This window comes from Notamacropus eugenii, chromosome 1 (genome assembly GCF_028372415.1).
Source record: "Notamacropus eugenii isolate mMacEug1 chromosome 1, mMacEug1.pri_v2, whole genome shotgun sequence".
Classification (NCBI taxonomy): domain Eukaryota; kingdom Metazoa; phylum Chordata; class Mammalia; order Diprotodontia; family Macropodidae; genus Notamacropus; species Notamacropus eugenii.
In genome coordinates, this window is record NC_092872.1 from 718276785 (window position 1) to 718303378 (window position 26594).

The 26594-nt window shown below is 41.2% G+C and overlaps 1 long non-coding RNA gene across 2 annotated transcripts in view; it reads right to left on the minus strand.

Moving 5' to 3' along the window:
• Positions 1-26594, minus strand: part of LOC140521589 (uncharacterized) — a 75717-nt gene that overhangs the window by 46841 nt on the left and 2282 nt on the right. Inside the window, exons 2-4 of one of the 2 annotated variants that reach the window (XR_011972994.1) lie at positions 4899-7345; positions 1450-1606; positions 847-925 (exon numbers count right to left, since the gene is read on the minus strand). This is a non-coding gene — a long non-coding RNA (uncharacterized lncRNA). The remainder of the gene's footprint in view (positions 1-846; positions 926-1449; positions 1607-4898; positions 7346-26594) is intronic. The other variant, XR_011972995.1, reaches the window with a different exon arrangement.

Sequence of the window (26594 nt, forward strand, 5' to 3'; positions counted from 1 at the left end):
AACTGGACTCTTAGCTGTCCTTAAGTTCTGTTGGCTCCTGGGTCTTAGTTTTCTTTCTTTCTCAGTTACTTTCTCTCTTTCTTAACTCTGTTCTTTGCACAGACACTCGTCAACCCTTGGTTTTTAGACCCAGAGACAACTCATCTCTCCTGGGAAGATATAGAGGATCCCCAATTTATAGCTACCTTCCACAGCCATGACCATGTCCAGGCTAAGGCATGTTCATTGAAATTAGCAATAAGAAAGAGGCCACATGAGGTCACATGTTTCAAGGAAATATAACTAATCTACTCCCTCCATGTGCATATAACCTCTCATGGGGACCTAGAGTTGAGGGTGGAACAGCACTGTTTTGCATGAGAATCTCCAAGAGACCTTTCACAAACCCAGCCTCACATACAAATATCTCCCACCTTTCTCACTGAGCTCAGAGTTCTCTGCCTCCAGCTTTGCAGGCTCGCAATGCTCTCCCCTTCCTTGTTCTTCTGGTTTCTACTGCTCAGGTCTCAAGGTAAGATGCCCCAATGAGACACAAGTTGACACCACTTTAGAGACAGTAGGAATATTCCAGGGGACAGCTCTGACACAGCCTGAAGGTGAGAGAACAACTCCTGGGTTCTCTGTCACTACACAGGATTATTCACTGAAAACTCTTTGTTCTTCTTTTCTCACCAAAAATCCCAGGCAGCTACTGTCATGACACAGACACCATCTTCCCTGTCTGTGGCTCCAGGAGACAGAGTCACCATCAGCTGCAAGGCCGCTTCCAGCATTGGCAATGCCATATTCTGGTTCCAGCACAAACCAGGACAGTCTCCCAAGATCCTGATCTATGATGCTTCCTACCTGCAGTCTGGGGTCCCTTCCAGGTTCAGTGGCAGTGGCTCTGAGACAGATTTCACCTTCATCATCAGTGCTGTGGAGGCTGAGGATTTGGCAGATTATTACTGTATGGAATATGATAGTTACCCTTTCCCACAGTGTTTTAGCCCTGAACAAAAACCTCCCCAGGCTCCTCAGTCCTCCAGCACAGGGGAGCAGCTGCTGCCCCAGAGTCATAGGCTAAGGGCAACCACTGCCCTCATGGGAGAACTGGGCCTAATTCAGCTGTGCTGCAGGAACCATTTGTCCCAGGGATCTGGTTGATGTAGAAAGATTAAGAAGAGGAAAAAGAAGAAGAGAAAAAAATCTTCTGCCTGGTAAGTGTTAACCGAGGACCACAAACCTTCTCATGGAGGCTGTGTCTAGAAGCTGTTCTCAATCTTCACTCTCTTCTCTGCTCAGTAACACAACTCTTTTCCCTTCACATGATGTTTAAGAGGAAAGTTCAAACATGTGAGGGGAATTAGGCTGGATTCTCAGCTCAGGCTATTTTTGCTCAGCCCTAAAAAGGTGGGCAGGATAGACAAGGTGAATGAAACAGTCCCTAAAGCTCTTGAGGCAACTCACTCTGTACGATGGATCCAGTCTCTCTCCTCATTGTGAGAATTTCACTTTCAGGCAACACTACGTCTCCGGTCCTCATCACTTCATGATGGTCACTTGTTCATCTTCCTGGGAACTGGACCATCTGCACTGGGGATAAAGATCCCTAACCTCCATAAGCCTTCAAAGGAAAATGAGCGTGAAAAGAACAATAAGGGAGGGAGAATAGGAAAAAAAAAACAGCGTACATGATAATATCTCTGTGTATTTTAAAGGAATAACAGTTTGTGCATAGCAGGTGAGCAGTTTCACGGACCATCGTCTTTTTATTGTACTACATTACAGAAATGTTTCTTTTATTCCATATATATGTATTAAACTAATAAAAAAAGAAAACTGAGGAACAAGGTGAGGCCAATATGGCAGAGTAAAGGCAAGGACTCACTTGATCTCTCCCCCAAACTCCTTTAAAAACCTTTTAAAAATAACTAAACAAATTTGAGAGTCACAAAACTCACAAAAATGGAGTGAAACAAATTTCTACCAAAAGACAAATATGAAGGCAAACAGGAAAGGTCTGTTGTACAATGGTGAGAGAGGAGAACAATCCAGCACAGGGCTCACCAGCACAGACTGGGGCCTTGGGGAAACTGAATCACTGATGGAAGTAGTATGTTCCAGACCTCTTGGTCTCAGATACCAAAGACAACATAGAAGATCTGAAGGAAAGATCAGTGGTCCAACTGGATGAGTATGGAGTACACACCAGCACAGCCCTGACCACTGTCAAGCAGACACATGCCTTGCAAATGACTGATCAACTGGGCAGCAGAAGTGGCTGCTTTTTGCATTCTAAGGCCACAAATGGTCAAACAACTGGTTATAAGGAGATTACAAAGACTTCTTTGATAGCACTGAGGCAGGACTTCGTTGCTTTTTTCATTCTCATATCTAGGTCCTGGGGAGAAATCCTAGGGCAAGGAGGAGCACTAGTACAGCAGAGGATGCAGCTACAGTGGAGGGAGGACCTTTGTCACAGTTTCAGGACATAAAAGAGAGCTTGTGGTCACTGAAGAACAGATCACAGTGCAGAAGAGTAGCAAACACCTCTCCTTAGATCATACCAATTTGGAAGAAAGGAAAGTTTATACATCCTTAGAAATATCTCTGAAAAGAGCTATACCTAACCTTTGAAGCTTGGGACAGTGTGCATCACCTTGGAAGCAGAGTCCTATATTAACAAAGATATAAAATTCAAATAATAGTGTATAGGAAAATTACCAAGCAATGGAAAAATTCTCTAACCACAGAAAGTTTCTGTGGTGACAAGTAAGATCAAAACACACACTCAGAAGAAAACAATAAAGTCAAAGTTCCTACATCCAAAGACTCCAAGAAAAATGCAAATTGGTGTGAGGCCATGGAAGAGTTCAGAAAAGGATTTTGACAATTAAGTAAAACAGGTAGCATAAAAATTGGGAAGAGGAATGAGAGCGATGGAAGAAAGTCATGAAAAATGAGTCAACAACTTGCTGAAGAAGACAAAAAAATGTACTGAAGAAGATAACACTTTAAAAATAGACTAACCTAAATGGCAAAAGAAGTCCAAAAAGTCAATGAGGAGAAAGTCTTAACAAGCAGAATGGGAGAAATGGAAAGCGAGGTAAAAGCTCACTGAAGAAAATAATTTCTTCCAAATTAGAATGGAGCAAATAGGAGGTAATTATGAGAAATCAAGAAACCACAAAACAAATCCAAAATAATGAAAAAAGAGAAGAAAGTGTGAAATGTATAATTGGAAAAACTGATGACCTAGGAAATAGTTCTAGAAGAGAGAATTAAAAATTTTGGATTATCTGAAGGCCATGATCAAAAAAATGATTCTAGACATCATCTTTCAAGAACCTATCAAGGAACACAGCCCTAATATTGCAGAAGCAGAGGATGAAAGAGAAATTGAAAGAATCCACTGATCACCTCCCAAAAGAGATCCCAAAATGAAAACTCCCAGGAATATTATAGCCAAACTCCAGAGTTCCCAGAGATGAAATTTTTAAACTGAAGGCAGGATTTGAACTCAAAATTTCTTGGCTCCAAAAGCAATATTCTGATCACTAGGCAACACTGCATTCCTAGATAGAAGAAAGACAGGCAGAATGGTATTATCATCAAAGCACTGAACTTAGGAGATCAAAAGACAGGGTTTGAACCACAATTATGTCATTTTAAGGTCAGGTGACCAGGAGCAAGTCAGAATCAGACACGCCTCATCTATAAAACAGGTAATAAGCATTTCTGTGGACGCTATTATCCAACTCAGACACTGTGCTAAGCAATTGACAACTGTATCTCACTTAATTCCCCTCAATTCTGTAATTATTCCCATTTTATAGATGAGGGAACTGAGGCAAATAGAAAGTAAGGGAATTTCCCAGGGTGACGAAAGTCAATGTTTGAGAACAGATTTGAACACAGGGCTTCCTGATTCCAGGCCCACCTCTCTAACCACGGTGCCACCAGCTGCCCAAAATGTCAATAATATTAATATTTCTGTTAATCTCCTTAAAGTAGGGAAAGGACTTTGTAAAGTGTCCAAGTTCCATTGAACTGAAGTTTTACTGTAATGGCACAAAACTGTGACAACCTCAAGGGTTCCCACTGTCTCTCTGAGCAATGGGAAGGAAAGTAGATTGTAGCATCTCAAGAGGAAAGGGACTTGAAAAAACAGAGAGCAGGTGATGATAACATTTTTATAAGGTTTATCAATCAATCAGTCAAGAAATATTTAATAAGCCCCAAGAATATGCCAGGCACTGTGCTAAGCACTGGCAATACAAAAAAAGGCAAAAGACAGACTTTGCCTTAAGGAGTCTGCTCTCTAATGTGGGAGACAGCTTACAAAGAAATACAGACAGAAATGTTTTTCGAAAAGATTAGTATCAAAATGAATCTAGCAAAGAAGAATATAGATAAAAGAGACCATAGAGTTTGGCAAAGATTCTATTATCTGAAATATTGCTTAGCCTTATCTATACCTAAAAGCTTCAGGGAAGAGAGCCTTGAAAAAGGAGGGCTTAAGGCTTCAGGAAGCCAAGATGGGGGTGGGGAGAGAGAAAGACAAATAATTAAATATGGAGAATGAGTACCAGGAAGAAATAGCTCCTCCTTTCAGCCTAGAGGTAATGATATCAGAAGAACATGAAAGCACCCATCCTCAAAAGGAGCTGGGAAACTTGGGATGGATATTGACTTCCCTCTTTTTTTTTTTCCTCTTACTTTTGTATTCAAGGACCAAATCACAAATACTGGAATAGAGAAAAGGAAAAAAAACATATCATAACCTTAATGTTGGAACTTAAATACAAAGCAAAAATGAAAAAAAGCATATCATTTGTATAGTGGGACATAAGAGAGGATTCAAAATAGGTAACAATTAATTTTCATTTCAAGAAAGTCTGTATGATGAATAATACATGTTGCACTGCGAACTGTCCATCTCTTCTTTGCTTCCTTGTGAATTTCTTTTGTTCTCTGCTGTGCACTTTTTGTACTTTGTCCTTTTTTTTCCTCTCCACATCCCTCCAGAAGGCTGCAATAAAGTTTAGATATATTTCTCTATAGCTATAGATATAAACATACATACATACATAGACACGTACTTTCCCAATAATATTCTACTCCTAATCTTTGTTTTTGTGTTTGTGCATGTCTCTTGTTTCCTATCCCTCCTGCTTTACTACCATCCCTACTTTGCCCTCCTATTACTTGCCTACCCCCCTCTCCAAGGGTCCCACCCCTATTCTCCCATTCACATAAATCTAAACACACTTCTATACTTCCCTTTTATTTATTCCTTCACCCTCACCTCTAAAGATACCTCCTTTGTCCTCTCCCAGCTCCCTATGCCCCTACAGTTTCATTTCCTCTGCCTTCAGAAGATTTTTGCATACTTCTAAATATATATGTTTTGTTCTCTCTTAAAGCTATTCCCAATGAACTGCTAGCCCTCCTCCCCCATCTAATTTCTCTGTATCAAATCTTCCTCTTACACCTCATTTGTACAAAATAATTACTCTTTTTAGCTATTTCTAAATGGTTTTACTTTTCAAGTTAATATCAAGATCAGGTTTACCCCAATCTTTGTTATGAGCTACCCAATTATTAATAAGAATCTTAGACATACATTTTACATATATAAAAGGCATACAATCTGTCCTTAAGAATTCCTTATAATCAGTCTTTGGAATATACTTTATATTTTTTTCTTAGTTCTTGTATGTTGAATCTTTTATTGAGTTCAGGATGATTTTTGAAAAAGTTTTGAAAGTCTGAGAGTGTACTAAATGTCCATTTTCTTTTCATGTGGGATAATACTTAACTTTGCAGAGTATAATATTTTGGCCAAAGCCTCAGTTCTTTGTGTTTTGATATATTGCGTTTCAAGACTCATACTCTTTTAATATCTCTGTTACTAGGACTTGTGTGATCCTAATTGTGGCTCAATCATATTTAAATTGTTGCAATCTTGATGTTTTTAATGTTTCATCCTTGAACTAGGGATTTCAAATTGGGCTATGATATTCCTATGAGTTTTCTTTATAAGATCTCTTTTAAGTTGTGATGATGGATTTTTTCTATGTCTATTTCCCCCTTGTTCTAATGTTTCAGGACAATTTTCTTTAATTACTTCTTGTATTCTTTTTCTGATTGTAACTTTGAGTTAGTCTGATTATTTCTATTTTTTCTCTCCTGGATCTATTCTCCAAATCTATTGTTTTTCTTATGTTTCACTTTCTCTTCTATTTTAAAATCATTCAAGTTTATTTAAGTATTTCTTGATCTCTTCAATTTTACTGACTTCACTTTGCTCAGTTCTCACTTTCAGGATGTCAATTTCTTCCTTAAAATTCTGGATCTCGTTTTCAAATTGGTTGAATTTCCTTTCCTAACCTACTTGTTTATCCTGGATTATTCTAATTTTTTTATTTTTCCTCCATCTCTGTCATTTGATTTTTAAAATATTTTTGAGATCTTCTAAAAATTCTTTTTGGGCAAGTATCCCAGTACCCCATTCTCAATGTCTATTCAAGCATCAACTTTTGAGTCCCAGGTAATCCTCAGATATCCTTTCTTGGACAACAGAATTTATTCTCAATACAGTTGTAAAATGGAGTTCTGCTCCTCAGGTTCAGAACTCAAAGTTCCTAGATAATTCGAACTTAGTTTTAGTTAGTACAATCACTTAAAGTGGGTTCTCCAATTTTGAAACTTCAGAGAATTTCACTTTATGTACCATTTGCTGTTTCTGTCCTTATCTAAACCCTGTACTGATATAAGACTCTTTTAAAATTTGAATATCTGACCGTAAAATGAACTCTTCTGCCTTCTAACATTATCAGACAGATGCTTTAGTAATAGAAAAATTCACATTTGAAAATTTATTACCAAAGTATGCCTAAGCTGAATTTTCATGATAGATAAATTTTGGAAACCAAATCTTTATACCTGTATATAATTTTTGGAGGAAGAAGTCCAACCTATTGCTTTTCACTCAAAGTTTGCTATTCTGCATGGTAAAAATCTATCATATTACATCTTTTTCCTATTACTTTGCCCAAGGATTTCCTCCTTTGGAGGATGCTATCCCTATAATATTATTTTTTAGCCATTAATATAAGTTAAAATTGTAAGACATTCATTCCTGCAGCCTATTATAGTGACCCAGAGATGTTTCAGTATCAATTCATTGTTTAAGAGATATATATTATACTAACAGAAACTACCCGATTATAGAAATTTGCTGTAAAGGGAAAAAGAGTTGAATAGTTATAACAATGTTATATATCATAAAAGAAGGAAAAAAGTTACTTAGCTCTCTGTTTGATTCCAGGGATGTTATATCTGAGAGCCGATCTTGTAGCTACAAAATATTAAAAGCAGGGCTCAGGATTAATCAGGTGGAGAAATTTTCTTTTCAGAAAGGAAATAGCACAATTAGGAAACAGAGTCAGAAAGATCCTACATAGATCATGTCTAATGTTGTCCACAAACTTTTCCTAGGCCCAGACATCCACCTTCAGCAGTTTCTAACCTGTACCACCTGTGTTGGCTTCATGATATTTCAGTCAGGTCTATAATCAAAGGTCAAAACTATAGTCAATTACAGTTCCACAGATAAAGTCTTAAAGAGCAAGTTCCAACAATCAGAGTTTAGGATGAGTTCAGTTCTCAAGGAGCACACATCCTAGACAATAAATATTTAACCTCACATTGGTAACAGTAAGAGACTCTGAGCAGGAAAAATAATATTGCATTCAGAATCCCTTTCAATAATGGGAGTATCTTACTTTGAGTCTTCAGCAGTTTTCATCCATTTCTCCACATCTTCTAATTCCAAAAGAAAAAGTAATATTAGGTTTCCCATTAAGATAACACAGGGTAGCTCGTAGGATACTGATCATCAATGAGATATTTCTGTAATGAAATACTGTTCTTTAAACAAAAACAAAGACGCTCCTGACTTAAACCTTAAAACTTGATAGCTTCACATCCTTCACAAGCTTGTTTATACTTTTCTTAATATATTAACTCTGGAAAATGAGAAACTTCCTGAATTGTATTTTATACATATGATAAGTTAAGACACTAATTTAATACTTGCTTAAGCCAGGAGATGACTACAATTTAAAATCGAAACAGCAAGATCTCTTCTGGTTTACAACTTAACAAAATAATATGGCATTAAATGATCTTGTAAATGAAAATTTAGTAGAAAATGAGAGAAAGATTTTTTTCAAAACTTTTCTTTCCCTTTTGTGGAACAGTTTAAAATTCATCCTGATGTAAAAAATAAAGGTAAGAATCACTAAACTTGTATGGTGAAAATGAGTTGGAAATTTCAAAAATGGTAGATATCTCTCTTTTCTACTTCAAAGCAAAATTAAACCTTTAAAATTTGAAGTTGCTCAACTCCATTGGCTTAAAATGTCCTTGGAAAATAACTTTCCAAAGAAGTTGTTATAGAATTACCGGTATCACAAAATTCCTCAATCAAAAAAGTGTTGTAATAGTTAGGAGATTAAGTTTTTAAAACCCAGAAAGATGAAACCCAATTAAATAAGCTTTATCACAAAAACAAAGTTAACCAGGCCTTTAATAATTTACTTAGTATATTTCCATTTCTTGCCCTAAAATGTATCACTAGAAATTAAGAAAATAATTACATTCTAGAATCTCACATAGACAGTGAATATGGTATTCACAAACCTCCAAATAAACATACGTGGGTGTATATGTATGTGTGTGTCAGTGTGTGTCCATGTGTACACACAAAACATGATTAGGCAACTTGCCCAGGGTCACATGGCCAAAAAGTATCACAGACTGGATTTGAATTTAGGTCTGCCTAACTTCAGGCCAAGTGTTTTACCTACTGCAGAAAAAAACCTGGACCCTGGAGTAACAAATACAAATAAATGTCTTAGATTTCCTCTTAAATAATTGAAGAATACCTGAACAAAATGTGCTTTATAAATATGATAAACATCATTTATCTATAAGTGTTGATGAAAGTTTGATTTCACAAAGTGCTGGGCAGTAAGAACTGACACAGACTAAAATGAATAAAACCAGGAACACAATGTGTAAAAAGGCATCAGCATGGTAAAGACAACTCTGAACCCAATCTGTAGAGAAACTCTGAAAGGACCTGCTACCCATCTCCTGACAAAGAGAGGATGGACACAAGATGAAAAAAAGACACCCTTATTATTGGATATGGCCATCAGATAGTGCAAGATTCTGCTCGACTCTGCTTGTATGTTACAAGGGATTTGTTTTCTTTATTTCTTCTCAATTTTTATTTCAGGGATGAGGGAAGAGGAATCATAATGAAAAAAAAAAGTAGACCACTGACTCATCTTTATAAAGGCACAAAAAGAACAAAAGAAAGTTCAGAAGGGAGGATAGATAAGAGGATAGTTTGCAAAGACATGGATGGACTTTACTGTGTGATTATTTTACAAGGTGTGAAAGGAAGTTCCCCACAGAATCCTCTTTTTCCATTCTGCTGCAAGTATGGAAAGGCTTTTCTTTTAGCATTTAAGTGCAGTTTCAAACGATTTAAATTAAAAATTAATTTAATTTAAATGAAAAATTAAATTAAAAAACCATGGCCAGGAAAAGACAATATCGTGTCCATTATGATGTGAGGGCACAAAAGAAAAGACTACACATGGACATCATACTGGAAAGAGAATATACTGGACGTTTCCCCATGTGTTCATTTCTGAGAAAAGAAGAAGCCCCTGAAGGCAGGAAGTGGCTGTGAGGCAGAAGAACATTCTTCTGACCTAAGCGCCAGCAGGGAGAGGGCACAGAGTCAGGAGGGTCACCATATCATAAGGTACGAGGGAGAGGGTGAAGAGTAAAGAAAGTGGAAAGGGAGAGATTGGACAAGTTCTGAAAGCTTTTAAAGGACTTTTTATCAGATCCTGGAGGTAAAAAGAGGGACAGGAGCTTCTGGAGTAGGAGATCACATGGTCAGCCCTGCTCTGTCACATGATCAGTTTAACAGCTGAGGGCAGCACTGGCTGGAGTGGGGAGAGAGTTGAGCCAGAGAAACCAACCAGACAGCCATGGACAGAGTTCAGTCATGCCACAATGATGGTCTGAAAAAAGGGGGAGAATAGTACATGATGGACTTCAGCAGGAAAAATGTCTCTGAACAAACATTTTTCTCCTTTTCACCTCATTTTCCACAACTACAAAATGAGAAGTTGAGATCAACAGTCCATTCTTTTTTCAGCATTTTGAAAGATGCAACAGAAATATGGAAGAGAAAAGTAAACATCTATGCCCCCAAAACAACCCAAGGGACACATGCTGCCCATACCACGTACCAGACCAAAGAATCTCCAAATCCCCTCCAGTGCCATTCATCTAAGCCTGGACCCTTAACTCTCCTTGAATTCTGGTGGCTCCTGGGTCTTAGTTTTCTTTCTAACTCAGCTACTTCTTGCTTTCTTAACTCTGTTCTTTCCACAAACACTTGTCAACAGATAGTCTCTTGACCCAGAGACCTCTAATCTCTCCTGGGGAAATAAAGAGGACAACCCCATTTAGAGTCACCTGCCACAGCCATGATCATGCCCATGCTAGAGGAGGTCCATTTAAAATAGCAATAAAAAAAGAGGCCACATGAGGTCACCCCTTCAAGGAAATACACTTCAAGGAAATATGCCCTCCATGTGCATATCACCACACCTGGGGTCCTTGAGTTGGGGTTGGACCAGCACTGTTTTGCATGGTGATCCCTAAGAGGCCTTTCACAAACCCAGCCTGAGACTCAAATATCTCCCATCTTTCACACTGAACTCAGAGTTCTCTGTCCCCAGCTCTGCAAGGGTCACAATGCTCTCCCCTTCCTTGCTCCCCTGCCTCCTACTCCTCTGGCCTCAAGGTAAGACTCCCAATTAGCCACAGGTTGGCAACACTTTGGGGACATAAGAAGTTTTCCAGTGGCCATCTCTCACACAGCCTGAGGGTAAGGGAACAGCATTCTTAACTGAAATCTCCTTCTTCTTTTCCCACCAAGGATCCCAGGCAGACATTGTGCTGACTCAGACCCCAGCCTCCCTCTCTGTGGCTCCAGGAGACAGAGTCACCATCAACTGCAAGGCCAGTTCCAGCATTAGCAACTACATGTACTGGTTCCAGCAGAAACCAGGACAGTCTCTCAAGCTCCTGATCTATAAGATTTCCGCTCTGATGCCTGGGGTGCCTGCCAGGTTCAGTGGCAGTGGCTCTGAGACAGATTTCACCTTCACCATCAGTGCTGTGGAGGGTGAGGATGTGGGAGTTTATTACTGTATGCAGTATAGTAGTTACGTTTCCCCCACGGTGTTTCAGCCCTGAACAAAAACCTCTCAGACCTCCAACACAGGGGAGCAGCTGATGCCCCAGAGTCACAGGCTCAGGGCAACCACTGCCCTCAGGGGAGAATTGGACCTAATTTAGCACTGCTGCAGGAGCCACTTGTCCCAGGGGCTGTCCTTGAGGTAGAAATATTCAGAAGACAAAGAAGAGGAAGAGAAAAATATTATCTGCCTAGTAAGCTCCAGCCAAGCACCACCAACCTTCACATGGGGCTGTTTCCAGAAGCTGGTCCTGTTCTTTACTCTGCCCTCTGCTCTCTAACACAATTCTTTTCCCCTCACATAGTGATTGAGAGGAAACTGCAAACATTTCAGGGGAATGTGCCTGGACTCTCAGCTCTGACTGTTTTTCCTCAGTTCTAAAAAGACAGCCAGTACAGATAAGGTGGATGGAACAGTCCCTAAAGCTCTTGAGGCAACTCAGTCTACAGGAAGAATCCAGTCTTCCTTCTCACTCTGGGAACTTCACTTTCAGGCAAGACTAGATGCCCTCCCCTTGTCACCCTTGGCAGTAACTTCATCATCTTCCCTGAGACTGCACCATCAGCATTGGGATGACCATTCTTAGTTTCCATAAGGGTTCTAAGGAAAATGGGAGTGGAAAAAACAATAAGGGAGGAGGGTAGAGGGAAACCATCCAAAGTACATGATTATTTCACTGTATATTTGTATTAAATAGCAGGTTGTGCATAATAGATTAGCAGCTTCATGTGCCATCGTGTTATTGTACAATGTTATGGAAATGATTATTTTATTCCATAAATACGTACTAATAAAATAAAAAAGAGGATAAGGAAAATTAAGAAAAAAGGTGAGACCAATATGGTAGAGTAAAGTCAGGGACTCACTTGAGTTTTCCCCCAAACTTCTTTAAATGCCTTTTTTAAATGACTAAACAAATTCTAGAGTAGCAATACTCACAAAAAATGGAGTGATATAAGTTTCCAACTCAAAACAAGTTTGAAGGACAAAAGGAAAGGTTTGTTGCACTATGATGAGAGAGGAGCACAGCCCAGAGCAGGCCTCACCAGCACAGACTGGGCCCCAGCAAAACCAAGGCAAGCCCTGGTGGGACTGAATCACTGACAGTAGTAATGACATCCAGAGCTCTTAATCCCCAGATACCAAAGACAACATAGAAGATCTGAAAGAAAGATCAGTGACCCAATTGGATGAGAGTGGAATGCATACCAGCACTGCCCTGGTCACAGTCAGTCACGGGCAGGCCTCAAGAGTAACTGATCAATTGTGGCAGCAGAAGCAATGGCTTTTTGAGTTCTAAGGCCGCAAATGGTCAAACAATTGGTCAGAAGGAGAATACATGGTTCTCCTTGCTAGCACTGTGGCAGGACTCTTGCTTTGTCCATTCTCAGATCCAGGTTTGGGAGGGAGTACCAGGGCAAGGGGGAGCAGTAGCAGAGAAGAGTTGGGTATAATATGAGGATCTGTAAGTTCTCAGTTCCTCCAGGGTGGTACAATCAAGAGCGAGGAGTCTATTCTTCTCCTGGCCAGCAGTCTGGTCTGTGAGCAGGATTTGTCCTCCAGAGCCTCCACCAGCTCCACCATGGCAGTACTCCTCCTCACCCCAGGGCAGCCACTCAGGGCTGAGATCCAGATCAGCTGCTCAATTCCCAAGGGGATTTGGGCTAAGGCTCCAAGAATGGAAGCTGCTGCTACCTGGGGCTTGGGCTGCACTGCTGTGTTTCCTTCTCATCCAAGTGAAAGAGGTTTCTCCCTTACCTTTGAGGCTGTCTTTGGTGTATGGGAGCTGTGGAATATGAGACCTGCAGCTGCTGTCAATGGCACATTTAAGCTGTCTCCAGTCCTGTCCTTGCCACTGCATGTGCTGCGCAGTGCTGAGCACCCAATGTGACAGACATTTCCTGTCAGCTTTTCAGGGTGCCTTGGGCTGGAAATCTCTTTCACTCTGTCATTTTGTAGCCTCTGCTGCTCTAGAATTTGTTTTGAGTCATTATTGACAGGTGTTTTATAGTCTATGGGAGAACTTCTAGAGGTGCATACTTTTACCAGCTCAGAGAACTCATAAGGCATCCAACAGACTTCAGAAATTCTTAAGTGGGACAGGTGACAATTCCAGACCTTGTTCTTCCGCACACACACATTCCCATCTCCAACCTCCATGCCTTTAGAATGGATAACCTCCATGCATTCCCTCCCTTCTACCTTTTAGCATCCTCAGGTTCTTTTAAATTTTGGCTCAAGTGCTATCTTCTACAAGAAAAGCTGACACCACCTTCCTTCTGAAAATTACCTCATATTTCTTTTCCAGATAGAATATGTTGATCACTCAGATGCAATGTGTCCATAATGTCTAGCACAGAGGAATCAATTCATAAATTGCTTGTTGAGTGATTACTGACTGAAAAGTGATTTTTAATAAGGGAGTGTCAAGATCTAAAAGGAATCAAAGGCATAAGCTGAGAACAAAGTGTCTTTAATAGAGATTCCAGGGGAGAAAACCTGCCACCCTGGGATTCTCCCTTGACTGCAGACAGCAATGGATTTTTCAGACTAGAGATCTATGAAAAAGTTTTTATACCTTTATGAAGAAAGGGAAAAAAGATAAGAAGGCCTGGTCGTGAGATGCCATCTGCCCTTAGGGTATCTAAGCAAAGAAAATCACTTCCTCCTGCCCGTTTTGTCCCTCATGCCATTGATCCTAACAGAAGGGTAAGAACATTAGGGGCCTGGCTGACACTGATTGTATCTACAAGGAAACATTTCAAGGTACAGGCTTGTTGCTGTTTATTGTTCATCCTTCAACATGAAAGAGCACCAATGACATCAGGAGGGGACTGTCGTGACTTCAAAGTGAGTTGGGTTTAGATGAAGCAGAGTTGTGTGAAGTCATCAGCCTCACTCTCTCCTACATAATCATCAGAGTCCAGTGGTAAGACATAGGTCAAGATAACAGGGTCAATGGTGACAGATACAGTGGGACAGAGGTTGTTCCTGGATGTCCTTTCTTCATTTCTCATTCTCAGATTTTATGGACCATTCCCAGTTATCCTGATCTATGTCTTGCCACTGGAGCCAGGTGGCTCTGGAGGAGAGAATAAGGCTGGTGATTTTGCCCAGCCCTACCTCACTTAAATCCAATAGAATCACAAGTCAAGACATCACCTTTCTGAGGTCATTGGTCCTCTTCGAGAATGAAAAAGAAGAGTGAGAGCAACGACTCACCTATGCTCCTGGACAAACTCCTTTGGATACCTCTGAAAGGAGAATCTGACTAAATTTTGGAGGTGCAGAATACAGTGGGAAACAGACTGCGACGGATTTGGAGCCCAGGTTAGACTGGAAGGTCCACGGGAAGGATCTGTTCTGCGGGGGTGAGCCCCCAGCGCACAGTGCAGTGCAGTCAGTGCAGCGGAGCAGAAGGGACCCGAGAAGGCTGAGAGTGGCGGGCAGAACCAGCAGAACAGGAGACAAACCAAACCGAGCTGGTGAGAGCCACTGAGCGCCACATATCAGCGCAGCAGCTCCTGAAACCTTCAACCTGAAGATTAAACTTCGGTGAGTCACCTACTTGAACTTCTGGGAACCAGGATGGGGGAGTGATCAATAAATGCTCTCTTCTCCTCCCTTGATGACCTCAAAAGAACCATAAAATATTTCCCCAGAAAAATCCTGGATCAGCGGGAACAGCAGAAGGCGCAAATAGTCTCATAAGACCTGAGGCTAGGAAAAGAGCTAAAGGGGATTCCTCCTACTGTGGCGGAGGCGATCCGGAAGGACAGAGGATCCAGGGCAGAGAAAACTCGCACTAAGACCCAGGCAAGCCTCAGCACCGGAAGAGGAGCCCCAGGAGGGGTGGGAACACTCATTAGAATCTAGGCGTGCCTCAGCCCTCCAGGGAAAAAGGGAAGACAATAGGGAAGCTGGGATCACCATCCCCTGAACTTGCCTTTGCCTCAGTTCAGCTGAGGAGATCTCCTGTGACCAGACCACTCCTCCCACACACTTAACAAGCTAACCCCAGGGTAGATCCAGGAAACAAAAAACAAAAACCTGCCTTTAGCTTTTTCACACATCAGCTCAACACAAAGTTCTGTAGCTTCTGACTGAAAGAACCAGAAGCTACAACACTCAGTCAACATCATGAACAGGAAAAGGCAGAATCTTTCTATGGGGATAAAACACAAACACCAAAGAGGTCAGAGCTGAGACTGTACTTCCATCTGAAACTTCAGAAGGGACTATGAACCTCTCGCAAGCACAAGCAGCTCTCCTGGAACAGCTGAAGAAGGAAATAGAAGAAAAACTGGCCAATGATTTTAAAATCATAAAAAAAGAATTCACTAATGAGAACATCACTCTGAAAAGGAAAATTGAGCAAATGGAAAAGGAAGTTCAAAAATGAACTGGAGAAAATAATTCCCTAAAAGGAAGAGTTAATCAAACGGAAAAGGAAACCCAAAACCTAATTGGGAAAATTGGTCAAATAGAAAAGGAAACACAAACCTAACTGGGAAAATTGGTCGAATGGAAAAGGAAGTACAAAAATTAAATGGAGAAAATAGCTCCTTAAAGGGAAAGATTGGTCAGATGGAAAAGGAGATGCAAAAGTTAACTGAAGAAAACAATACAATGAAGATTAGAATTGGGCAAGTAGAAACTAATGACTCAATGAGGCAGCAAGAATCAGTCAAACAAAATCTAAAGAATGAAAAGATAGAAGAAAATGTAAAATATTTAATTGGGAAAACAACTGACCTGGAAAATAGATCCAAGAGAGAAAATTTAAGAATTATTGGCCTGCCAGAAACCCATGATGAAGAAAAGAGCCTGGACAATATCTTCCAGGAAATCATCAAGGAAAACTGCCCAGAAGTGCTAGATTCAGAGGGCAAAATAGTCATTGAAAGAATCCACCGTTCCCCTCCCGAAAGGGATCCCAAACTCAAAACCCCAAGAAATATCGTTGCCAAATTCCAGAGCTATCAAGTGAAGGAGAAAATACTACAAGCAGCCAGAAAGAAACAATTCAAATATCAAGGACATAAAGTCAGGATCACACAGGACCTTGCAGCTTCTACATTAAAAGATCGAAAGAATTGGAACCCAATATTTCGTAAGGCAAAGGAGTTGGGACTTCAACCAAGGATCAACTACCCAGCAAAGTTCAGCATAACATTTCAGGCAAGGAGAAAGTCATTCAACGAAATAAGGGATTTCCAGAGCTTCCTGACCAAAATGCCAGAACTCAATAGACAATTTGATCTTCAAATGCAGGTCTCAAGAGAATCATAAAAAGGTAAACAGGGGGGGAAAAAAAAAAACTTGTTACTCAATTAGGGCAAACTGTTTACCTCCCTATAAGGGAAGATGATACCTGTTAATCTTGAGAATTGTGCAGCTATTATGATAAAAGGGATATACATAAAGGGAATGGGTATAAAGACTGAAAAACAAATTAGATCTAAATAACTGGAAAAATATCAGTTGCTCATGGGGAAGCCCTGCTAATATAATAAATATGGGAATTCTGCCAAAATTATTTTACTTATCAAGTGTCATACTACTCAAACTACCAAAAATAATTTTATACAGCTAGAAAAATAGTAACAATTCATCTGGAAGAGCAAAAGTAAAAATATCAAGGAAATTTATGAAAAGAAATGCAAGAGAAGGTGGCCTAGCCATTCCAGATCTGAAACTATTATAATAAAGCAGCAATCATCAGAACTACTTAGTACTGCTAAGTAAATGAAGTGGTGAGACAGTGGAATTGCCAAGTACATCAGACATGATAGTCAATGACTATAACAATCTACTGTTTGATAAATCTAAAGACTCAAGTATCCGCATTAAGAATTCACGATTTGCAGGATGCAGAATGAAGCATACTAATTTCTTTTGTGTTATGTTTTGTTTTTTTCTCATGATATCTCTCATTCATTATCATTTTTCTATGCAACATGACTAATGTTTAAATGTGGTTAATATGAATGTATGTGTATAACCCTTATAAGACTACATGCTGTCTCAGAGATGGAGGGTGGAGGGAGAGGGAGAAAATCTAAGACTTATGGAAGTGATGGCAGAAAAGTAAATACAGAAAAGTCAATTTTTTTAAAAAAAAAGAACTTAGGATCTGATAAAAAAAACTAATGAGAAAAATGAAAACTGTGTACAGAAATTGGCACAGAAAAAATCCTATACAATATACCAAGATAAGGTCAAAATGGGTATAGGATTCAGTCGTAAAGGATGAAACTGGAAGCAAATTGGGACAGAAAAGTATAGTCCAATCTATGGAAAAATGAAGAATTTATGACCAAACAAGATATAGAGAACATTATGAAAAGCAAAGTGGATCATTTTGATTACTCTAAACTGGAAAGAGTTTGCACAAAGAAACCCAATGGAATCAACACTAGAAGGGAAGCAGAAAGCAGGAAAACAAGTTTGATAGCCTGTGTCCCTGACAAACACCTCATTTGCCAAACATATAGAGAACTGAGTTGAATTTATAAAAATACAAGTTATTCCCCAACTGATTAATGGCCAAAGGATGTGAACAGGCAGTTTTCAGAGGAAGAAATTAAAGCTATCCATAGTCATATGTAAAAATGCCCTAAATCACTAATGATTAGAGAAATTCAAATTAGGACCAGTTTTGAGATACCACACCATACCTATCAGATTGCTAGCATGACAAAATAGGAAAATTATAAATGTTGAAGATGTAGGAAACTTGGAAAACTAATACAATGTTATCAGATATGTAAACTGATCCAACACTTAGAACTCAAAATCTCATAGAAGTTAACATTGAAAACTAAACGTGTTTTAAAAAAAAATATGAAGGACAAACAACAATTTGTGAATAGTAGTGGCTGCTCCACTGCTGACTTAACTATTCAATTTCAGCTGGGCAGTGCTCTTTCCTTCACTCCTTCCTTCCTTCCTTCCTTTCTTCCTTCCTTTCTTCCTTCCTTCCTTCCTTCCTTCCTTCCTTCCTTCCTTCCTTCCTTCCTTCCTTCCTTCCTTCCTTCCTTCCTTCCTTCCTTCCTCATGTCCTCCCCTTGGAGAGTGAGACAGTGACCTATGGGTGCTTTGCCCAAAGAAATAAAAATTCCTTGAAATTGAGTTCTGGAAAACCAGACTTTGATAGAGCCCATTCAGATTCAAAAGGAGTTACTTCACTATGCCTGAAATCCCAAACGCTCTGGCTTTCACTGATTGGCCAATAATAAGATCCAGCTCAAAATGCTCTGGGTCACTCTTTGGGTTTTGATAGCCCAGAGGGAGTGTGAATAGCAGTGTTGCTGCTCTGGACAAAAAACCTGAGGGTCTGCCCCCTCCAAATTGTTTGGTGACTAGGTTTCCCTGTCTCTCACTAGGCAGGAAATAGAACAGCTGTTCACAGGCTTGATCCCACTGCTGAATGGCATGGAAGCTTACTGATTGAAGGAAAGGGGATGATGGACTTTAATAGGAAAAAGGCACCTAAATAACCATTTCACTCCCTTTGGCCTCAATTTTCCTATCTATATAATTTAATCTACAGTGTTTCTTTTTTCCTTTTTTAGCTTTTACAAAGCTGTAACAGAAATGCAGAAGAGAAGAATAAACATCTCATAGTGACCAAGGAATCTCCAAAGTCCCCTCGACCTCCATTGTGTCTAAACCTGGATCCTTAGTTTCCTTTAAATTCTGTTGGTTGCTCAATCTTAGTTGTCTCCCTTCATCAGCTCTTTCCTTCCTTTCTTCCTTATTTCCTTCCTTTCTCTCTTTCTTTTTCTTTCTTTCTTCTTTTCTTCTTTCTTTCCTCTACTCTTTGCACAAACACTTGTCAACTCTTGGTCTCGAGACCCAGAGCCCTCTGTTCTCTCCTGGGAAGGTAGAGAAGGCTCCGTCAACACCAGCCCACTCTCCTCCAAGCCACTCGCCCTTCCCATGTTTATAACCACAATGGACCACCTGGCACAATTATCACCATGTCCAGCCTAAGGCAGGTCCATTTAATAGAGCAATAAAAAGAGAGGTCACACAGGTCACACGATCAAGGAAACACAACTGGGCCACTTCCTCCATGTGCACATCACCACTCCAGGGTTCCTTGAACTGAGGTTGGACAAATACTGTCTTGCATGGTGATCTACAAGGATCTTTCACAAACACAGCCTCACCTATCTCCCACCTTTCTCACTGAACTCAGAGCTCTCTGCCTCCAGCTGGGCAAGGATCACATGTTCTCCCCTTCCTTGCTCCTCTGCTTGTTACTGCTCTGGTAAGACTCACAGTGAGGCAGAGATTGGAACCACTTTGGAGACAGAAGGAGTTTTCCTAGGAGCATCTTTGACATAGCCTGTGGGTGAGAGATCTAAACGTGGATACACTGTATGGAGACAGGGTTCTTCACTGAAATCTTTCTTCTGCTTTTCCCTCTAGGAATGCCAGGTGGCCTCCCTGCCTCTGACTCCACGAGATAGTCACCATCAGCTGCACAGCCAGTTCCAGGATTAACCAGAGGAGGAGCTGGTACCAACAGAAAACAGTACAGTTTCCCAAGCCCCTGATCTATGAAGCATTTAAGTTATGATCTGGAGTCCCTGCCAGATTCAGTGACAGTGGCTTTCGGGCAGATTTCACCTTCACCAACAGTGCTGTGGAGACTGAGGATGCTGCAGATTGTTACTGTTTTCAGTGGGATAGTGATCCATTCCCACAGTGTTTCAGACCTCAACCAACACCTCCCCAGGCTGTCAGCCCTCCAGCACAGCAGAGCAGCTTGTGCCCCAGAGTCACAGGCTCAGGGCAACCACTGCCTTCAGGGAAGAATTGGGTCAATTCAACTCAGCTGCAGGAAATACTTGTCCCAGGGGCTCTGATTGAGGTAGAAAGATTCAGAAGTGAGAGAAAAAGGAGGAAGAGAAAAAATCTTGTGCCTGGTAAGCTTTAGCCAAGGACCACAAAACTCCCCATGGGGGATGCTCCAGAAGCTGGTCTCATTGCCTACTTTGTTCTCCGTTTCCTCACCCTGAGCTGCTGTTAAAGAGAAACTGCAAAATATTCACAGGCATGGGCCTGGACTCTGGCTGCTTTTCCCCTATCCTAAAAGACAGTCAAGATAGACAAGATGTATAGAACAGTCTCTCAATTCTTGAGGCAACTCAGTCCCAGGATGACTCCAGTCTCTCTCCTCCCTGGGAGAAGTTGATTGTTAGGTAAGACCAGATCTCCTTTCCTTTCCTTGTCACCCCTTGGTGGTGTCCACCATTACTAAGTTCCTTTTTAGAAAGACAAACAAAATTAGTCTGAATGTGAGTGTTTTTCTCATGCCTGAGAGCTCATCATGAGACAGTGAACTCCTAGATGGACAGACAAAGCAGACCTTATATCTTCAGTGCAATTGCCTCTCATCACTACCTTACTTCCTGACTCAGGATGCCTTTGTCATCCAAAATTATTGTTTCCATAAGGTTAAGCATGATATGAGAAAGAAATTTCTTAAGTGAATAAGTTGTTAATGCAGTAAGACAAGACAACTGACAATGTGCCAACTGAAATTGCAATTCCAGGATATTTGTGTTTCCTTTACCATTAATATGACATAACAGTATATGTCCATAAAATACTTAAGAGAAAAAAAGTCCCATTATTCAAGGTAGTGTCTGATGAAGGGGCCTTGTCCTTGATAGTCATAGACAGAAGAATGCTCTTGGTCCACTTCATCTGGCCTTCTGGGGTTGACACAGGAATGGGACATTTTGAGTTCACTCAGAGAACAAAGTATGTGTATTATGCTAGAGCATTGTAAGGCACCTTGGTAAACTGAGTTCAGAGGGGCCATGATGCCTCTCCTGATTGAATTATCTCCTGATTGAATTATTGAAGCCTTCCTGAGATAATGGGGATACAAAATGGTTATGGAGGGATCTATGGTAATCAATTGGTCATTTTCTCAGAGAACTGGACCATCAGCATTGGGGACAGTCATCCTGAACTCCCATAAGGCTTCCAAAGAAAATGGGAGGGAAAAGAACAAAACGGGAGGGAGGGTAGGAAGAAAGGAGGAAAAAACCCTGTGAATTTCCATGCTAGCTTTCTTGCATATTTGAAAGCAATAGCAGATTGTGCATAGTAGATTAGCAACTTCATGCACAATCATCTTTGTTATTATACTGTGTTTTGGAAATGTTTGTTTTATTCCAGAAATATGTATTAATGTAATAAAAATGGATTTAAAAAAGCCAGCAAAGAAAATGAAAAGCAAGGAACAGAAAGAAGTATAAGAAAGAAGGTTACAGGAGGGGCAGGGGGAAAGTCTCCTGGAAATTCTGCTTTTAAGCTTGTTTAGATGACAGATTTGACAGCATGTGGGGCATGAAGCCAGGAAGACTTATTGTCCTGAATTCAAATCTGGCCTCAGACACTTCCCAGCTGTGAGACTTTGAACTTAACCCTCTTTGCCTCAATCACCACATCCATAAAAATGAGCTGGGGACAGAAATGGCCAAACCATTCTCAGATCTTTGCCAAGAAAGCCCCAATGGGGTCACAAGGAGTCAGACATGACCAACACAACTAAAGAACAATGCACTTCCAAAATGACTGGGGTCAGCTACGTGGTGCAGTGGATAGAATACTGGGACTAGAGTCAAGAGAATCTGAGGCCAGGCTCAGACACCTGCTGACCCGTGACCCTGGGAAAAGCTCTTAACCTTCTTTGTCTCAGTTTCCTCATCTGTTAAATGAGCTGGAGAAGAATATGGCAAAGCAGACCAGTATTTTTGCCCAGAAAACCCTAAAACAGCATGATAAAAAGTTGGACACAACTGAAAAGATTGAACAGCAAAGCACTGCATGATACTTTAAGGTTTAATAGGGACTTTACATATTAGCTTATTGGTTGCGCACATTCACATAGCTGCTATTATTATCCCCATTTTACAGATGAGAAAACTCAGGTGTGGAAAGATTAAGTGACTTGCCCAGGGCCACACAGCTTGCAGCCTATCCATTGTATCAGAGAGCTGTCTACTTAAAGCTAAACAAACATGGCAGGTGAATGTGATGGAATATTACTGTATCATAAGAAATAGAGATTATGAAGGTTTCAGAGAATTTTGGGAAGACTGATATGAACTTACATAAAGTGAACAATTAGAACTAAGAAAGCAATACACACAATGACTAACAGTAAATATTAAGGGCAGAGCAATGGAACTGAATGAAGTATAATTATGATGACCACACCTCCCCCTGGAGTAAGGCAGAGGAAATTCTCTTCCTTTCCTTCTTTATAGAGGTGTGGGGTAAGTCCTGCAGTCAGCCACTCCCAGGACCATCAAAGGGGAAGCTCCAGCCTCTAGTACTATTCTAGCTCAGTAAACGCCACCATAACTGCCAACCACTACTGAGTTCCTTCTAGGACTTCAGAAGCTGAGGTAGCTTGGCTAGCTCTGAGGGAAGAAACTTCTGCCATTTTCTCACTCTGCCATTTAAGCAACCAGCAGTGAAACAGATTCATTGTGCTTGAGTGTGCTTATAAGTTACAGGAGATTTGGTTTATTACTTCTCAATTTTTAATTCATTAATGAGGCAAGAGCAATCAGAATGAACAAAAGAAAATAGACCACTGGCTCATCTTCATAAATGCACAAAAAAGAACCAAAGGACATTCAGAAAGGAGCATAAGGAAGGGCATAGTGTGCAAAGACATGGACGGACTTTATTGTGTGATTATTTTACAAGCTGTGTGAAGGGAAGGTTCGTAGTTTCACACAGAATCCTCTTTGTCCATTCTGCTGCAGGTATGGAAAAGTTTTTCTTTTAGACTTTAAGTTCAATCTGAAAAGATTTAAATTAAAAAACCACATCCAGTAAAAGTCAGTACTGTGTCCACCCTGTAGTATGGGCACAAAAGAAAAGACTGCACAGGGAGATCATACTGGCAAGAGAATGTACTGGAAGTTTCCTTATATGTATGTTTCTAAGGAAACAGGAAGCTCCTGAAGGCAGGAAGTGGCAGTGAGGTAGAAGAACAATCCATGTCCAGGGACAGCAGTGAGAGGGTACAGATTCAGAAGGAGGGACATTTATCCAAGGTCACCAGATCATGCGGTACTGGGGAGGGAGTAAAGAGTAAGGAAAGAAGAAAGGGAGGGATTGGCCAAGTTCAGAAGGACTTTACAGATATTAGATCCTGGAGGTGATAAAGAGGGACAGAACTTTCTGGAGTAGGAGCTCAAGTGGTCAGCTCTGCTCTGTCACATGATCAGTTTAACAGCAGAGGGCAGCAATGACTGGAGTGGGCAGAGAGATGAGTCAGAGAAACCAACCAGATGGCCATGGCAGGAGTATAACTGTAAGATGATGAGGACCTGACCCAAGGTCACAGTGTTCTGACTGGAGAAGAGGAGATGATGGACATTAGTTGGAAAAAGGTCTCTAAACAACCACTTTGCTCCTTTTGACCTCATTTTCCCCAACTACACAATGAGAGGTTGAGACCAACAATCCATCATTTGTTTCAACATTTTGGAAGATGTGACAGAAATATAAAAGAGGAGAATAAACATCTCCTCCCCTACAACAACCCAGGGAACACATTCTGCCCACACCACCTACCAGACCAGAGAATCACCACCTCCCCTCTATCTCCATTCATCTCACCCTGGGCCCTTCCCTCTCCTTGAATTCTGGTGGTTCCTGGGTCTTAGTTTTCTTTCTAACTCAGCTACTTCTTGCTTTCTTAACTCTAGTCTTTCCACAGACACTTGTCAACTCTTGGTCTGTGGACCCAGAGCCTTCTGATCTCTTCTGGGAAGAGAAAGAGTTCTCCCCCATATGTAGCCACGTGCCACAATCAGGACCATAACCAAACTAGGTCAGGTTCAATTAAAATAGCATAAAAAAAGAGGCCACAAGAGGTCACATGTTCAAGGAAAGACAACAGGGCCACTCAGTCTGTCTGCATATAATCACTCCTGGGGTCCATGAATTGGGGCTGGACCAGCCCTGTTTTGCATGGAGATCTCAAAGAGACCTTTCACAAACCCTGCCTGAGACTCAAATATCTCCCACCCTTCTCACTGAGCTTAGTGCTCTCTGCCTCCAGATCTACACGGGTCACAATGCTCTCCCCTTCCTTGCTCCTCTACCTCCTACTCCTCTGGCCTCAAGGTAAGACTTCCAATGAGCAATAGGTTGGCACCACTTTAGAGACAGAAGAAATATTTCAGGGGATATCTCAGACACAATTTGGGGGTAAGGGAACAAATCTTGGATTCACTGTCTCTACACAGGATTCTTCACTGAAATCTCTTTCTTCTTCTTTGTCCACCCAGAATCCCAGGCAGCCATTGTGCTGACCCAGACCCCATCATCCCTGTCTGTGACTCCAGGAGACAGAGTTATCATCAACTGCAAGGCCAGTTCCAGCGTTAGCAACTACGTGGACTGGTACCAGCAGAAACCAGGACAGCCAATCAAGCTCCTGATATATAAGGCTTCTTCCGTGCAGTCTGGGGTTCCTACCAGGTTCAGTGGCAGTGGCTCTGGGACAGATTTCACCCTCACCATCAGTGCTATGGAGGCTGAGGATGCTGCAACTTACTTCTGTTATCAATGGAATAGTTCTCCATCCCCACAGTGTTTCAGCCCTGAACAAAAACCTCCCCAGGCTGCTCAGTCCTTCAGCATAGGGGAGCAGCTGCTGCCCCAGAGTCACAGGCTCAGGGCAACCACTGCCCTCAGGGGAGAATTGGGCCTAATTTAGCTCTGGTGCACGAACCATTTGTCCCAAGGGCTCTGGTTGAGGTAGAAAGATTGAGAAGAGAGAGAAAAGGGAGGAAGAGAAAGAGTCTTCTGCCTCCTAAGCTTTAGCCAAGGACCACAAACCTTCCCATGGGGGCTGCTACCCGATACTGGTCTCATTCTTTTCTCTGCCCTCATACATGAACCCAACAGGTATGATTTCCACAGATACACTGAGGGAGAGGTATTTCCCAAGTCACAGTTTTTCTTTTCTCTTTCTCAGATATCAGGGACCATCTCCAGGCAATCTGATCTACTTATTTCCTCTGCACCCAGATGACTTTGGAGGAGAGAATGAAGCTAGTGACTTTGCACAGCCCTGCCTCAGTTAAATCCCATTCACTTTCAAGTCAAGACATCACCCTCCTGATGTCATTGGTCTCTTCAGGAATGAAGGACAATCAACAATTCTGTAAGGAGGAGGAGGAGGAGGAGGAGGAGGAGGAGGAGGAGGAGCTGCCTTCTGGGGACCAAAATGACTAGTTCCAGGTGGACAAGGCTCCTTCCTTTCTTCTTCCTTCCTTCCTCCCTTCCTCTCATATGCAATAAGACATTGGCGTTTCAGTGCTCTGACCAAAGGAATACAAATTGTTTGACACTGGGCTCTGAAAAACTAGGCTTCCCTAAACCCATTAATATTCAAATGAAAATACTTCACTACGACTTCAGTTCAAACCATTCTGGTTCTCACTGATTGGTCAATAATTATCCCAACCCAAGTCTCTCTAGGTCACTGTTGGCATTGTGATGGCTCAGAGAGAGTGGAATTAGCAATTGTTCTTGTTCTGAATACAAACCCTGAGGGTCTTCCCCTCCCCAATTGTCTAGAGAGTAGATCTCCCAATCTCACCTGGCTGGAAATACAACAGTGGGACTGATCCCACTGTTGATTGGTTTGCAAACATTGATGTCCCCTCTTTCTGATCTGGGCCATTTGTCACCTTTTTCAGGAGGTTCCTAGGTGGTGAGGAGGTCAGCCCTTATATTACTACCCTATTTAATTTGGTCACCTGATCTCACCTTAGCCCAGCTGCTGTTCCTAAATTCTGAGTTCAAGCAATCCAGCAGCCTCAGCCTCCCTGGTATCAGGGATTACAAGCTGCGGGCCCCATGCATGACCTATATACCAGGGCTACTGTGGTTATCACTCTATCATTCTGGGCTTTTCATGTCCCCCTGCATCAGGACATTCTGATAAACTTCTCCAGTTTTTCTATACCTTGTTTGTTTGTTTTTTACAGTGTACTACTAGACCATAATTTAGTGAGCCATTCCCCAATCTATTACTCTAAGGTGTTTAGGACCTGACAGTGGCTCTTAGAAGTCCTATGAGTTGGCCATTGAGAAAAAAACAGCCTAACACAGGTCCTTGAATGAAGGCACATAGAGATGGTTCAGTTTCTGATCTTCACTAGGCTCAGTTGGAGCAATATAATTATATAT